Genomic DNA, 16,844 nt, shown 5'->3' on the forward strand with positions numbered 1-16,844 from the left:
GAAGAAAGAACCAATTGATGATATGAGACTAGCAGAAATTTGCACATACCGTGACATAAGTATGTAATGTCCCTTCTGGTTTAGGGTTGATCTGATCAAGCACTACAGACAACAATAGAACCACAGAGTCGAAACAAAAATGTGTCTTGAACTCGAGTCCCTTATCGTTCGTTCTCTAGTGACTTTGTTGGTCTACCATGAGAATTGACTAAAGCTTTACTGATCTAGTTAGAAGACAAGGGGAGAGTCAAGTCACTTTTAATGACTTTAAATCCATCACTTGTGACAAAATAATCGAGATCATAAGAAGAGAGGAGATAAGGAAATTAGAGTTTGAATATAATCATCCATTTCACGCTAATTGAATGTTTGTTAAGTTGTCGACTTCCATGGAACCTAAAACAAAGCTGACATTACACTGATGATTAGATCACCATCATCGATTTAGCCAAGACATTGTCAAGAGCAACTAGAGTAAGTAAATACTTAAAAAGACATATCTTTTGATAAAAACATCGAAAAGAAGAGCACATATGATCACTAGATATAAAGGACGCATTAGAAGAAAAATATATTGGTTCGTCAATTAAAAGCAAATCTTAGCAATGATAATGTTGTTGTCACATAGTAACCGATGGACCAAAGAAATGGTCAACTCCATTTTATCTTTTTTGGAAAGGCAAACCAGCTTCCACAACAAGATTCTCTTTTTGAATCGAAAAACAAATCAACCAAGATTCTTTTTCTGGTCGAATGTGAAAGTAAAACTCAATTTTACTACAGCAAAGTCTTTGCTCTTTAATTTCCTTAATCTGAGTGCAATGTGCACTATTGAAGCAAAAATCATCTTTATTGTTCTCAAGTATTGTGGTGGTAATCATGTAATTAGTCTGACGCTTTTCTTACTCAAGCCATCAATAAAATCACTGAATGAATCACTCTTATCAGGGATCAATTAGGAATAGTAAAATGAGCATAGAAACTTTTTAATGCACTCCAAAGCATGCCATTCCATAACTTCAAAGCGAGTACCCATTTCACCTAATTTATTATACTCAATTTCGCTCGAAGACCCGAGTTAATGGGAAGCTTGGGTAAATTAGTATGCATTGACTTATGATTTAATTTTTTATTCTAATAATGTGGGACTATTTGAGTAAAAGTTTGTGGAATCAATACTATATATTCTAAAATCTTCAAGTCATGCATTAAGACATTGTCCAATATTTAAATGTTGTGTCAAAATATCACCACATTATCTGTTTACGGGGTTTATATGTTCTTCATATACATATAGTCTCCCTTTACAAATAAATTTAATCTTTTGGATTGAACATTTTAACATAGCATCAAATTTGGGTTTTGCACCAATCTATTTCACATGTACGACCTCTTATTGGTCAAATTTGACACGTCAAATCATGTTTGAACGAGATAGGAGGTATTAAAACATATATATATATATATATATATATATATATATATATATTATAAATGTCGTCTCCCTCCATGTCATAATACTCACGATATATGAAGTTAGTGTAGAAACAAGAGATAGCCCAAAGTTTAAATCCATTAACTCTACTTGATCGGACCAAATTTAAATGCCTAACCAACTTGAATGAATTATTATAGGAATAAGCATTACGAAAGTCCTAAAACTCGTCGTAAAATTGCAATTAAGTCATAATGTTTTCAAAAAGTACGATGATGTCGTAAAATTATTATAGGGATTAAGTCATGAATTCATCTTTAAGCATAATTTAACTATGAAAAGTCGCACTTGACTTCCCATATTAAATTCGAGAATCAACTAAAAAAATGAGAATATTTAATTGTCATCACCCTTGCCCCGTCCTACCTTTTGATCAAACTGCTCACCGCAACCACTGGGATTCGCCCTAGTTGCCACTCTTCCAACATGAAAGGGGAAGGTGAGGGGTTCAAATCCCCACCTTCTCAGGGGGGATGAGATGGGGATGCGTAAGTTTCAAGAGTGGGTTTCGACTCCCATACCCTGTAAGAGGTAGGGCAAAAGTTTGAGAGTGAGTGTAGTGTAGGAATAGAGTAGGACTGAACACCAAAAAAAAAAAAAAAAAAAAAAAAAAAAAAAAAAAGCCTGCTCACCGCCACCAGTGGGCCCATCTCACTTTCGGGTACAAAGCCAGATCTCACTTCCCTTTCAACGCGTGGGAGTAACGACTCGATGATAGCCGCCCACGTTTCATCCCCATCGAGTGCCTTTTTATTTCAAGGTGGATCCCAAGCGAGTGCTCGTACTTGCTTTTGCGATTTTCTTTATCTATTTTTCGTTTCAAACTTAAATCCTTATTGCCCATTTAATAACAAAAAGAAGTGGGGGCATTCCAAATGCCCATCTTTATCGGCGATTTGATTCGTCGTTCATCTAATCACTCCAGAGGCCATTTTGTTTTATTTTCTACCGGTCCTACTCTACTCCTACTCTAACTCTCACTCTCAGACTTTTACCATCCCTCATTGCAAGGTGTGGGAGTTGAAACTGTGACACCCCTCGATGGCCCCCGATCTGTTAGGGTCGCCACAGTTCGCCTACCTTTCACTTTCCCTAATAACATGTCATTCTGATACCATTTCAATTGCAGCGGGTCCATACAACCTGGGGGTTTACATCTTTTAGATTGGTCCCTTGCGCAATTCATATAACGGAAGCATATCCAACAACTCCCTTCCCTATATTCAGAAAACGATGCACACCAACTAAACATTTATAGGTAAAAGCCAAACACCTTTATTTACTTAAACCAGATGGACATCATTCATCGGTACATCAAAATGCCATAGTTTTCTATACTTGGCTATACTTCAAAAGATGATCGACATCTCTTCCAATAGTCATATACTTAAAGTCCATTTATCAGTGTCGGCGTCCAAAAGTTCCTTCCTTTGCTATCCTCCTCCTTGCGGTCATATCCAACCACTTGATCCATCTACTGGTAGCAGTGGCAGCAGGGGAATCTTATCTAGTCTGAAATGTTAACCCCCAAAAGGGGTGAGTACAACCACTCAGCAGTAAACATCCACCAAACTACTCAATGCATCAAACAGAACAATCAAGGTATCATGAACAAAGCACATATCGTTCATGCATTCAAGCATACCTTACCTTGCGGCCATGCATGTGTCATCATACCATATGTGCATATATCATCATGCACTCATCATCAAGCATCCATGTATATATCACCATGCCATACCACCATGCACTCATCATCAAGCATTCATGCATATCTCACCATGTCATATGTACATATACCACTATGCACTCATGATCAAGCATTCATGCATATCCATGCCATATGCATACACCCATGCACATGATTCATTTTCAATTCTTATCTTTCACAAGAATCTCATCAATTTTTTCTTCCCAGGGACCAATGTTTGCATCCCACAATTTATCACTCGCACCCAACCTAGCATCGCGAGGAACCTCCGGGCATGTATTCAAAATACAACCGGGCATTCGGCACCCCCATATTCTGGGCATCTCGCATCCCAACTAGCATCACGAGGTATCCCCCCGGCACACACCTCCAGGGCTTCCGGAATTACGTACCGCCATACCACCAGGCATTCCCCCTGGAATTACGTACCGTATACCACCAGGAATCTCGAAACTCCCAAGGACATCCGGGCATGTATCGTATACAATTGGGCATCCAGCACCCCCACATTCCAGGCATCCCGACACTCCCGGGGCATTGTCGGCTCACACCTCCGACGGCATCCTCATTTATCACAATTCATGTTCACAATTTATGTCTCAATATCAACATGGCACATGATGTAATGGCAACAAAGTCAATTCAGTTTTTAATCTTATATGTAATGCCAAATATCATCACATGTGCAGCAAGATTCAATCACTTAAAACAATATAATTCATGGGGCTCATACAAAACATAATAGTCCATGTATTACAGCTTTTGAAATTCGCACAATCCAGCTTGCACAGTTTTTGAAAACATTTTAATTAAATACCCAAATGACCTTAAAAAAACTATGAAATTCGAACATGTGATAGTCAAGACATGAAGGCAGATATTCTATGAAGAACACTGCACCAAAAGAGCCTCATACAAAACGATATAGACCATGCATCACAGCACCACTATTCTAACATTCCAACTTGCGCGGTTTTTGAAACATATTTGGTTAAATAGGAAAATGAACTTCATAAATAACGAAATTTGAATGTGTTATAGGGAAGACAAAAAGAGAGATATTTCATGAAGAACACATTGCCGAAATAACCTTATACAAAATGATATAGTCCATGCATTGCAACTGACCAAATCCGAACGCATCAGATTACACAGTTTTGAAAACATTTCCGATTAAATACCCAAATGACCTTAAAAAATTATGAAATTCGAATATGTGGTATTAAAGACTCTAAGGTAGATTTTTCATGAAGGAATCAAAGTCAGATTCGTCCTAGGTAATTAAATATAGGCGGTTAAAACTTCTGTTCCTAGTACCGAAATTTCCAAATCTAACCATCTCTGAAAGACCACGATTTCACCTACCTACTCTTCTTTTTTTTCTCTAAATGTTTGATATGTTCTACCTCAAGAAGTATACTACAAATTTCATCAAGAGATCAAAGTGAGATTTTCACAAGAATGTTGCTTTACAGACCACGAAACCACTGAAGGTCATCACAACGAATTCCAGATCTAGTCTCTCCAAAGAAAAATCATTTCACTAACCATTTCTTGTTCGTTTTGTCTCAAATTTTAGTATGTTATTCTTCAAGGTGTTCTCTACAACTTTCATGAAGAAATAAAAACAATATTCCGACTAAAAAGTCACATGCAACACACAAACTCAAAGATGGTCAAACTGGTCTTTCCAGAAACAGCATGCATGACCAACGAATCTCTCTCCATAGCTCCGAAATTTCATCCCATCTACCACAACCAAGACTTACCATCTACTACACATACACACAGCAATGCACAGAGTAGATTTTAGGACTTCACTTGCCTCGAATTTAAGCACAAAACAGCGACAAACGGCGGGCAAAGCGGCGAAGGAACAACGGCGAACGAGCGGCGGTGAACGGACCTCCTCTTCTTCTCTCACACGCTCCCTCTCCCTCTCTCGATTTCCCTCTCTCTCCCTCGGCTCACCTCCCTTTCTCTCTATCCGCCCACTTCCCCTTTTCCTTTTTGGGTTGAATAAAACCCTTGCATGCTCCCATTTTTGCATGGAGGAACACTTGGTTACAAAGGGGCAACACTTGGCAAGCTTTTCTTGCCACTTGGCATTTTTTCCCTGCACGTGATGGGCCTTCAATGGGCCTGGCCCTTTGGTCGACCAAATGGGGAAATGGTGGGCTGGTTTTTCGGGGGTTTTGGGCCTTAAGAAATCAGCCCACACCTTTTCTTAATAATCCACCTTAATCTCCACTTATAATAACTTAATTTCAATTATTCACATGGCCATAAAATTTTGCAACATTAATCGATAAAAATCCAACTTATAAAGTACATGGCTAAGAATAAAAATTTTCCTTATCAATTTATCCTTTAATACAAATCCTTAATCACTCATGGGCATAGGATATATTTTCAACCAAATAATTGTTCATTAAAATGCTCGGTCTTAATCTATTACAATTCTTTGGTCTAAAGGCCATAATAAAATTTGATGGCGCTTCCATCACCTATCCATGGTTCATGGTATATCCAAGGGTTGTCACGAAATTTTAGGACGCCACAGAAACCCACATTTGAAACTAATCCCCACCCTAACCCTCCTGAGAAAATAGAGATTCAAACCCCACACCTCCCCCTTTTATGTTGGAAGGATGGCCACTGGACTCCAAAGGCCACCATTGAGAAATGGGAGTTGGGGGTTTTGAGAACGATTTAATTTTATGTATAGATTTCAATTCTCATGCCTTATAAAAAGGTAGACTACAAATTCAAGAATAATAATAGAGTACGACCAACAACAAAAAAATCCTCTTATCGAAAAAAAAATATAGAAAATTCCTCATCCCAAAAGTTGTGACTAATAATTGCTTTCTGGTCGTGAAAAATCGAGAGCTATATTTAGTAAAGAAATAAAAAAAGAGAATGGGTTGGTGTAGGCCACTATTTTAAATAAATTCATTTAATTATTGTATAGCCATGGATTGGGACAACATTTTTTATCTGTTACACTTGAAGTTCAGCAAGGTAGATCCGTTTCATAAGATTTGCCTCGAACAACTTTACAACAAAAGAACGGTTTAAGTTATTTATGGTCCAGTTGACATAGCTTTGCTAATGGATTTTTAGCCTAAAAATTTGGCTTGAATTTCATGTGTTTGGTAAAAGGTTTTGAAAGCCCATTTTTGAACTATAATGCATTTGTAAAGAAGTTTCTCTCATGGCACCTTTGATTCAGCATTAGCAGCAATCTGGCTTTCTCGAGACATTGAATAGTCAGTTAATGAATTTTTATTTTATTTCCCATCTTACCGCCATTCAATAATCATAATTCTGATTTTACGCTTTTCAAACACAAAAACCTCAACTCTACCCAGCAAATCCATGAACAGGACCATCGCCGAGGGTTGAGTGTTGCCTAAGGTCATTGTCGTGGGCTGGTCAAGCGAGATCTGGGGCGTCAAGGTAAAATCTGGAGAATCCCCAGTCACGCTTGAGTTTTGTTCGGCGCATAATCACAACGATATAGAGAATAAAAGTAAGAAGAAAAGAAATCAAGACATAAGATTTTTATCATGATTTACCCTTAAATTAGGATAATCTTTTGCAAAATATTCAACTATAAATAACATCTCACATCTCTCTCTCTCTCTCTCTTACAGCCATCAATTACAAGAAAAGATATTATATATACTCAATTGTTATTTATGGGCCAAAATATAAATTACCAATAAGATATAGACTTAAATTATAAAAGTCCTCCGCCAGCTTTGGGGGCGTTGCGAGGCGGGGAGAAAGACCCCCATCCCTTCTTGTCGATGGGAAATATGAAATTTACCTCAACAAGCTCACCATCGTTTCTAGATTTGGCTTGTCATTGTTCCTATCTTCGACATCGGAGTGCGGTGGCCTATCGCCCAAGATGCACAACGCTCACCCCTAGTCTATATCTGGCTTGACAAGGTCATAGAGAAAGTGGCTGAATTCTCGCAACACTAATGTCTAGGACTTTGCAAATATGGGATTTTGGAGATCTGGGACATCAGCATGAGTCGCTTGGGGTCGTGCAAACTTTAGTGTCGACTCACTTGGGATTTTGTGACCTTAGCAATAATTGCTGCCTAAGCTTCTAGTTTCGCTTACCACTATTACAATCTTTTTTTAACATTATGTAGACACTTTTTGCATTTTGTATAAATCCTTTTGCCAATATGCACATAGTGTTTAATTTACGCTATTTGCATTTCATTCAGAGCCCCTTAACCTAAAGTCCTCAACATTTGTGCAAAAGCGTTTCTCATAAGCTCTTCCAAACACTTGCTTAGTCATAAGTAAGTTTGGAAGGCTCTTTAGGTGTAAGTTAAACATTGGACCCATCTCATATCGTCCCACGGTGAAAATTGTATATTTGTGCTGCATCGGTTCGAAAATTAAAATTTCAAAAAATGAGTATTAGCAAATTGGGTTTATACTAAAGGGCATAATTGTCATTGTATTGTTTTAGCCCTAAACCCTATGTATATATTGTAAATTACTTCATCAATGCAAGTGAGTTCACCCAATCTCTACATGGTATCGAAGCGGCAATTCTTGGAGCCCATCTCTCACGTCTCGTAGAGGCCGTAGCATTGATGTCGATCAAGCGCTAAAGTTTTTTTTTTTTCACTCCAAGTTCAAGGCCTCCCTCTTGCTCAACGCTTTGCTCTTGCGATCTCATCTCAAGTCTTGACTCTTGCCTTTCTCACAAGTTCAAGAGCTAATCGTGAGTCACAATTTGTGACGACAATCGCATCAGAGGCTGGGGTATCACAATTTGCTCTTGCCTCCTCTATGTGGTATCGGAATTTGCAGTATCAGAATTTGCACGAATCAGAGGTTGCATCGGAATTTGGTAGTTTATGGTTTGGGAGAACGTGCTGGCCATTCAGACTAATATTCGCAATTATATTTGCACGAACTTCTTCTGTGGTGCTTGCTGTCTCAACCTCGGCGATATACCACTACCCAACTTCTGAAACTGCTTGCTTTCTTTGATCTTTTCGTCCTCAAGAATCGGTTCTTATGCAGATGTGAGGAGCCGTTTTTTTGGCCACAGGTAATCATGGCAACTGAGTATCAAAACTCTTCAGCCACCGTTCCCGCACATGAACGGGTGGGCAGCCCTTATTTTTTTGCATCATTCTAATAACCCAGGATCTAATCTTGTTGGCATGATCCTTACGAGTGACAATTACAACAATTGGTCTCATGCCATGGAGATTGCCCTTACCGCCAAGAACAAGATGGTGTTTGTTACCGGAGAAATAAAAAAAGCCAACTGCAACAAATCCTGCCTATGCGTCTTGGATTCGTGTGAACAATATGATTCTATCTTGGATCCTTAATTCCATCCATCCAAATTTGGTGCCAACAGTTCTCTACACAGAGTCAGTTGTGGATGTTTAGTTCAATCTTCGTGAATGTTTTTCACCATCGAATGGTCCTAGGATTTTTCATCTCGAGCAAAAGATATGCACCCTTGCTCAATGTGACGATGCCGTGACTAAGTATTACAACAATTTGCAAAGCTGCTGGGATGAATTGAATAATTTGGATCCGTTACCGCAATGCTCTTGTTTGGCTCATTCTATCAGCACCACACAACAAGAGAATCGGCGCTTGTTTCAATTTCTCATGGGTCTCAATCCGAGGTACGCTAATGTTATTAGTCAAATTTTACTAATGAATTCGTTACCTAGTGTTGCACGTGCATATGCGCTAGTTCTTCAAGATGAGTCACGTTGCCATATCCAATTGGACCACCCACTGTCCAACCAAACCAGCACTTTGCTTAACACTCATGAAAATAGTGTTCCACGGCAATACATGAATTCCTCATACCATGGACAACCTAGCTCTCTTGGTGCCCCTGCTCTGTCGGCTAACCTAGCTAAATAGACAAACATGTCTCGTAGCCGAGAAAGATGTGCCCACTGTGGCATTCTGGGACATACGCAGGATGTGTGTTATCAACTTCATGGTTTCCCTCCTAATCGCAAGTAACACCATGGATAGCCATCTACTTCCTCCTGGCTTGCGGATAACAAGTCCAGTCACACTTCTAATTCAGCACCTCCACAATTCACAAATGATTAGTATAAGCAGTTGATGAGCTTGTTGCAAGAGGTAAACATCCCGAAAGCCAACCTCTCAAGTAATGTTCTTGGCTTAACTTCAAATTCATTTAATTCCAATACTTGGGTCATTGACACTAGCACCACCAATCGCATCACATTTGAACCCCATTACCTTACAAACCCGACATACTATTCCTCTCCACACTCCACCGTTGGAATTCCGAATGGTGTTGGTGTCCTCGTGACATCATACGATTCAGCCCCCCTTACCTCAATTATCTCTCTTGATCATGTCTTTTGCGCTCCCTCTTTCAAATATGACTTATTGTTAGTTTCCAAACTCACTCAAACTTTAAACTGCTCAGTCATTTTTTTTCCTAACTACTGTCTTTTTCAAGACCTCTTGATGAAGAAGATCATTGGTCGGGGCCACGAGCGTGGTGGTCTCTATTATCTGGAGATTCCTATCGAACCTGCCGTTCTTTCTACTACAACCTCTTCATCTCATCTTTGACATGCCCGCTTAGGACATCCATCTGAGTCAGATTTATCTACTCTGCAACAAACTTTATGTTTTAGTCCGGCAAAACAATTCAGTCCAGCAAACGCGTCTATCTTTTACGTCTAGCACTATTACTACTTCACGTCCTATTGATACTCCAATGAAACCCAATATACAATTTTCGGACTCCGCTCCAACTCTTAAGGATCCAGGTTCATATTGACGACTTATTGGTAGATTATTATATCTTAAAGTAACCTATCCAGATTTACTCTTTGCAATGCAACATCTTAGTCAATTTATGCACTCTCCTCATGAAGACCATTGGAATGCTGCCCTTCGCATTGTGCGATATCTCAAGCATGATCCTAGCACTGGTTTATTTTTCCCATCTGATTCAACTCTCCAACTTAATGGTTATACAAATTCTGATTGGGCATCCTGTTCTACATCCCGACAATCTATTTCTGGCTATTGCATGTTTCTTGGTTCTTGTCCTATCTCATGGCGTTCCAAAAAACAAACCATAGTCCCGTTCCTCAGCAGAAGCCAAATATCGTGCCATGGCGTCTGCCGCATGCAAAATCACATGGCTTCACATGCTTCTCTCAGATCTCCATGTCAACACTACCACTGCCAATCTTTTTTGTGATAATAAAGCGGCCATCCACATCGCCACTAATCCTGTCTTCCATGAACGAACCAAACACATCAAGATTGACTGTCACTTGGTTCGTGAAAAAAATTCAAGATGGCACTTTGCGTAGTCTTTATATTCCTAGCCACTCCCAACTCGCGGACTTGTTCACGAAACCGGTCACACGTGATTTATTTTGTAATTTTAAGAACAAGTTGTTGACATGTTTACATTCGCCAACTTGAGGGGGAGTATTAGCAAATTGGGTTTATACTAAAGGGCATAATTGTCATTGTGTTGTTTTAGCCCTAAACCCTATGTATATATTGTAAATTATTTCGTCAATGCAAGTGAGTTCACTCAATCTCTACAATGAGACAAGCGGGAGGACAAAAGGATGACATTGTATGTTCGAGTGTATTATTTCTTCTTGCATGATTATTAATTGATTGATCTCACCTGAGAATCGAAACAGACCGCTACTTCCAAATGTCCTTTTGCGGACATCCTATGGCCAGCTATATCTAATTGGTATTCGGGCTTGGGCCATCATTTGGCCTCCGTTATATTTTTATAAGTCGACGGCTTATCATTTCTTAGCGGTCAATGAATGAAGAAAAAAGAGCTAGATGGAGAAAAAGGGATAAACAAGAGAAGATTACGGATTAGCGTTTGGAACTAATACGGTAAATTATTGGTGTGACCGATTTATAGGTCTTATAGTCACTTGGATAGATTAGGACTACATTTTGAGAGATGAGACTCGACCCGAGTGAATTAGTCGAAGCTAGTCGAGCTACATAAATTTGTATCGTCGCGTCCGCCTAAGCCTGATAGTTTTACAAAAGAACAACATTAGAATACTTTTTTAATCACGAGAAAGTTTGGAAGGGTCTTTAGGTGCAACAAAAGCACCTGACCTAACCCGTTTTATGTGATTCTAAATGACGAAAAATGTGTGAATACGTCGCATGAATTTTATCTTATTGTATCATTTATATGGTTAAAACAAGAGTCGAGAGAATGCTTGCTCCAGCGCTCAACATGTAACACTTAATTTGCCTCTATGACACATGACAAGTTGCGGGACGTAATTGTGCCACATGACTCGGGTTCAATCAATTAACATTAGCTTAGTGTTTTGTCTCACTAAGCCTCCTATTGCTTATTGAATTTGAATTGAAAAATGGATAAAAAGCTATATTCAAATGTATTCACGAATATATTTAACCAATAAAACGCCTCTTCTTAAATTGGAAATTTCGACTCCATGGGTCTATTTTTAGGGACCAGTCACCGAGGCCCGCCACTTTTTTTTTTTTTTTTCTTGCCTAACTTTTTCTATCCTGTAGAATCGTTCAAACCACATTTATGTCCTATATTATATCATCATGGCAATAAAGAAACTGATCTGAACTACTCAGTAAGGTGGTCGAGGAAAATTTTTCAAGATCAAGATGCTAACACAATGAATTATACGAGAGAGAGAGAGAGAGAGAGAGAGAGATATGAATAGTGTTGGGAGTTGAGTGAGGCAAGTCTCTAGGAGCGCTAGATTTCAACGGTGAGAGAGGCGAAGATGAAACATAGATGAAAGAAAGCGGGAGTGAGATGAAGATGAGACATGAAGGAGAGGGGAATATTGAGCGAGAGAGTCGAGAGAAGAATTGTACTCTTGAAACAAAACAAAAAGAATATAGATTGTTGAAATGTACGTGTAAGTTATTTTTAAAAAAGTTCCGTACAGAGAATTGATGTGGTTTGGAAAAAGTACTATATCTAGTTGGCCCATAACTCATTGATTCAAACTTTTAAATGAATGTGGATTCATTCAGTTGGATATGTTGATAAGTTCGAATTTAAACTCTTTAGTGAAAGGTATTGAGCTTTTAAATAGTGAGTGAAAGAAAAGCCAAATCGGCGAGAGATGTGCATGCGAGTTGGACGAGTTGAATTTAAGTTTTTCTTAGTTGTCATCTATCCTAGAGAAGTTGGGGCCGGATGTTGAAGAATTTACTAGAGTAAAAATAAGAACTGAATTAATTTGCCCTATCTAAATGAAATTGAAACGTGGGCCTTATCATATGGGCTCGAACTGAGCCGTGTTTTTGACCCTGAGCCGCTTGGAATTCCTTCCCAACCTCACGTGGCTTCTGGTTGTGACCTGAGCGTAGACACGTGCGCATTGGTCCGTTCTTTTTCGTTTTTTTTTTTTTTATAGGAGTTGATGGTTGTGAGGTTTTTAACCCAATGATGGCGACCGGTGATTGACGACTACTTCTCGGAGTCGTTGAGTGGGGTTAGGCTGTACGCGTCATTTTTGAGCCGTTGCAGCTGGGTTCCGTGCTTAGTCTCGTCGAAGATCCGAGCGTTTTCGGTTCTTTCCGTTTTCCGCGTCGCCTCGGATTCAATACCTTCGAAGCAGATGTTTTTCTTTTACCCGTGACAAGTGTGTTTGTTCGGCATTCGGAAGCTAGGAGATATCTAATGCGAATCATGGTGGCGCTGAATTGAGCCCCGTATGTGATCTATCGGTACATGAATTTTAGTAGCTACATCTAGAGGTGACAAAAAGGGTCATGAACACATTTTGCACCCATATTTTTCACAAATGGGCCGAATGTGGGTTATGAAGTTGTAATGGGCCATAACCCATATTCAACCCATTTTAAGTTGAGTTTTATATGGGTCAAAAATAGGTCACACGTTCAGGCTCATTTTAAAACCTAAAAAGCATGAGCTTCCTTCTTTTCTTTTCTTTTTTTTTTTCTTTTTTCTTTTTCTTCCTTCCTTACCAACAGCCCGACGGGGCAATGGCCGGCCGCCGGCCGATAACAAGCCAGGCAAGGCTTGAGCTCCCGGTAGGTCGCCGACAACTAGCAAGGCTCAAGCACGTTGACACCTAAATTTTGATTAGGTTTTAATTAGGCTTTAGTTTCTTTATTTATGTATTTTGCCTCTTTTTTTGGATAAATTCAATAAAAACAAAAAGAAAACAAGAAAAAAAAAAAACAAAACAAAAAAAGCAGCCAACCCCTTTTCTTTCTTTTTTTCCCTTCGCACGACCCGGCCCAACCCCTCTCTCCTTCTTCTTCCTTCTTCTTCTTCCTCGCTCCTTCCTTCTCCGTCTTTGTAGTTCACTCGCAGTGATGACGACACGCTCGAAGACAACCTACAGCCGAGGAGGGTAGGCCGACGTTAGCCGGAAGAGACGGATCTCGGGCGCCATTATTGGCTTCCTTCAATGCTAAGCACGCCTTGTTGAAGGAGTTCGGATGGGATGCCGGTTCAGCCATGGGAGTCCGGTTGGCGTGTGAGGGCCAGAGGCCGAACCTCCATTGACTGGCCTCCTCCTTGCCTATAAATAGCAGGGCACAACCTCCGTCGAAGAACAACGCAAGCTCAGAAACCTTCCCCCGAGAGACTTCAGGGGAAGGATTGAAGAGTGAGCGAGAGAGAAATCCGGTCGTCTGCTTGAACGACCTCCCTCCGAGAGACTTCGGGGGAGGCCGACGGCTAGCGAACCGACGGAGAGAGAGAGATCGAAAGCTAGCGAGTGTCACAAGCTTCCCCCGAGAGACTTCAGGGGAGGCCCGAGCGTTCGCAAGCCTAGATCTGAGGGAGAGGGAAGAGATTGGAGCCGGAGGAGACGCCGCCTCGAGTTGTGCCCAACGCCGTTGCCACTCTAGATCTGCGAAGCTGAAGGCCACCCTGACGCCATCGCTGCCCTGGACTATCGTTGTCGTCCAGTCCCCGCCAACGGCTCCACCCGATCTCGCATCCCCAACGCTGTCCCCAACGACTCGCCAAAACCCCTTGCCTTGTTGGGCTGTCTTCGCTCCTCGCATCATCACTGTGATGTCGCCCTCCGCGTCACCACTGTCGTTGTGTCGCCGTCCTTTGACGTCCCTGCCATCCTTCATCGGCGCCGTCAAGAGGTAAGGAGCAGGAGAGCCCCGAAGTCGGGTCGACCGGGTCAGGCTAGGTTGGCATCCGGGTAGGGTTTCCCCGAGTTGGGCCGTCACGCGTGGACTAAATGTGGCATCCTAAAATCTTGTCACAACCTCTGGAGTACCATGAACCATGATTAGGTAATGGAAGTGCCATTTGATTTTGTATTAGCCATTGAATTAATGAATTTCAATTAATTTAAGGCTGAGCTTTGTAATGGATGATTGTTTGGATGGAGATGTGTCTACAAGTGACCCAAGGATTTTTTTTAGGTGCAATTGACATAGAAATCTTATTCTTGGTGGTGCACTTTATAAGTAGAATTTCATTGATTTAAATTATAAAGTTTTGTGAGTTTATAAGTTGAAATTAAGTGTTAATTTAAATAAGGGTTAAATGGGATAAGAATAGGAGAGGGTGGGCTGATCTTTAGGCCCAAAGACCGTCCAACCAGCCCACGCTAGCCCCCTATTCGACCGGCCCATGAAAGCCCAAGACCGGCCCAACACTTGAAGCCCATAAGCCTTGCATGTAAATTGCCAAGTGGCATGGAGGAGGAGCAAAGTGTGGCTGCCCCTATTGGCTTCCTTGGGCGGCTTCATGCAATCAAATGATTGCAAATGATTCTGGGGGAAAGAAAGCTAAAGGGAGAGAAGCGGATTAGGCGAGGAAAGGGAGAGAGAGAGAGTGTCGTCCGAGAGAGAGAGGAGAGAAAGAGAGAAAGGGGAAGCGGGCGTGCGAGAGGAAGGAGGAGGATCGACCGCCTAGCTCGCCGCCGTCCGTTCGCCACTTTGCCGCCATTCTTGTTGCTGTTTGTGCTTGAGTTTAAGGCAAGTGAAGTCCTAAATTCTACCCTTTGCATTGCTGTGTGTATGTGTAGTAGATGGTAAGTCTTGGTTGTGGTAGATGGGATGAGATTTCGGAGCTTTGAAGAGAGACTCGTTGGTCATGCATGCTGTTTCTGGAAAGACCAGTCCGACCATGCTTGAGTTTGTGTGTTGCATGTGACTTTTTAGTTGGAATCTTGTTTCAATTTATTCATGAAATTTATAGAGAACACCTTGAAGAACAACATACTAAAATTTGAGGCAAAACGAACAAGTATTGGTTAGTGAAACGATTTTTCTTTGGAGAAGTTAAATCTGGAATCCGTTGTGCTGACCTTTAGAGATTTCGTGGTTTATAAAGTAACTTTTTAGTGAAAATCTCACTTTTATCTCTTAATGAAAGTTGTATTATACTTCTTGAGGTAGAAAATATCAAAAATATAGAGGAAATGAACGAGAATAGGTCGGTGAAATCGTTGTATTTTGAAGAGACTGGATCTGGGAAAAGCGCTACTTTGACACAGTACGATTTCGTGATTTTTATAAAATCATACAGTTAAAATTTGTTCATGTGTTCTTAATTAAAGTTGTAGGTAATATTCTGAGGAATAACATACTGAAAATTTAGAAGGAACGAACATATGTAGTTCGGTGAAATGAGTTTCTTTGAAAGATAATAATCTGGAAAAAGATGACACCAAGAACTGAGGAAATAATCGTTTATATCTATTATTCTAGAACGATTTTGGTTTCTATTTCTTCATGAGATATTTACCTCTAGGAATTTTCTATAACATGTCAAAATTTTAGAATTTTTGAAGTTCATTTGGATATTTAATTTAAATTTCTTCAGAAATTGTGCAAGCCGAAATATTGAAGTTTAATAATATGTGATGTATGGATTATACTGTGTTGTGTGAGATTCTTTTGGTATGGAGTTCTTCATGAGATATCTGCCTTTAGATCTCGTCTATGATGTGTCAAATTTTCAGAATTTATTAATGCCATTTACTAATAGTTCTGAAATTTTAATTGGAGGAATGCATTCTGATTTATCCAAAAAATTGATGTGTTTTGAAAAATAAATGAATTTATCCATGTAATGAAATACTTTGAGTGGTTGATTTTTCTGCATATGTGATGACTTGTGGCATGTTATATGGCATGAAATGTTGGTTGAGACCCTTGATATTATTGCATCAAATGCCATGTTGAGATTGAGATACATGTGCGAATATAAATAATTGAGATGATGGCAAGACCGTCGGAGGTGTGAGCCAACGATGCCTCGGGAGTTTCGAGTTGCCCTGGATGGGGGGTGCCGGATGCCTGGAGTGTGTGTGCCGGATGTCCTCAGGAGTTTCGAGATGCTCGGAATGTGGGGGTGCCGGAAGCCTCGGAGGTATGTGCCGGGGGGATACCTTGTGATGCTAGTTGGGATACGAGATGCCTAGAGTGTGGGGGTGCCGGATGCCCGGAGGTGTGTGCCGGAGGTTCCTCGTGATGCCAAGTTGGATACGAGCGATAAATTGTGGGATTCAAACATTGGTCCCTGGGAAGAAAATGAAGGGATCTATTTGAAATATAAAGATCGAGAATTCAATCATG

This window comes from Eucalyptus grandis, chromosome 10, assembly GCF_016545825.1.
Source record: "Eucalyptus grandis isolate ANBG69807.140 chromosome 10, ASM1654582v1, whole genome shotgun sequence".
Taxonomy (NCBI): domain Eukaryota; kingdom Viridiplantae; phylum Streptophyta; class Magnoliopsida; order Myrtales; family Myrtaceae; genus Eucalyptus; species Eucalyptus grandis.